The following is a 777-nucleotide window of genomic DNA, read 5'->3' as shown; positions in this document are numbered from 1 at the left end:
CTATCTATCTATCTATCTATCTATCTATCATTAGACTGCGGCCAAGTTGAGGTACCGCCTTGAAGAAATTTTAGTTGAATGAAGTGACCCCGGAATTAAAATTTTTTTTCTAAAGCATGGTCCTTATTCTGTCAGTCGCTTTTACCGAACTGCTAAGTTACGGGGACGTAAACACATCAGCAACGACTGTCAAGCCGTGGATGGGGAACAGACACAAACACACACACACACACACACACACATATATATATACACGACGAGCTTCTTTCCGGTTTCTGTCTATCATATCCACTAACAAAGCTCTGCTCGGCCCGAGGCTATTGTAGAAGACATTTGCTCAAGGTGCCACGTAGTGGAACTGAACCTGGAACCATGTAGTAGGGAAGCAAACCTCTTATCACACAGCCAAGGAAAAATAAGTCGAAATTCTTAAAAGACCAAACAGAATTAAAACAATTCTCGTCTGATTAATCTTCATACGCCAGACGCTTTTATCACTGGGGTTCTTTTATTAATGGTAAAATATACTCTTTTACTCTTTTATCTGTTTCAGTCATTTTACTGCGGCCATGCTGGAGCACCGCCTTTAGTCGAGCAAATCGACCCCAGGACTTATTCTTTGTAAACCTAGTACTTATTCTATCGGGTCTTTTGCCGAACCGCTAACTTACGGGGACGTAAACACACCAGCATCGGTTGTCAAGCGATGTTGGGGGAAAAACACAGACACACAAATTTACACACACACACACATACATATATATATATATATATATA

The sequence above is a fragment of the Octopus bimaculoides genome, chromosome 6, assembly GCF_001194135.2.
Source record: "Octopus bimaculoides isolate UCB-OBI-ISO-001 chromosome 6, ASM119413v2, whole genome shotgun sequence".
NCBI lineage: Eukaryota > Metazoa > Mollusca > Cephalopoda > Octopoda > Octopodidae > Octopus > Octopus bimaculoides.
This window is presented reverse-complemented; position numbering follows the sequence as displayed.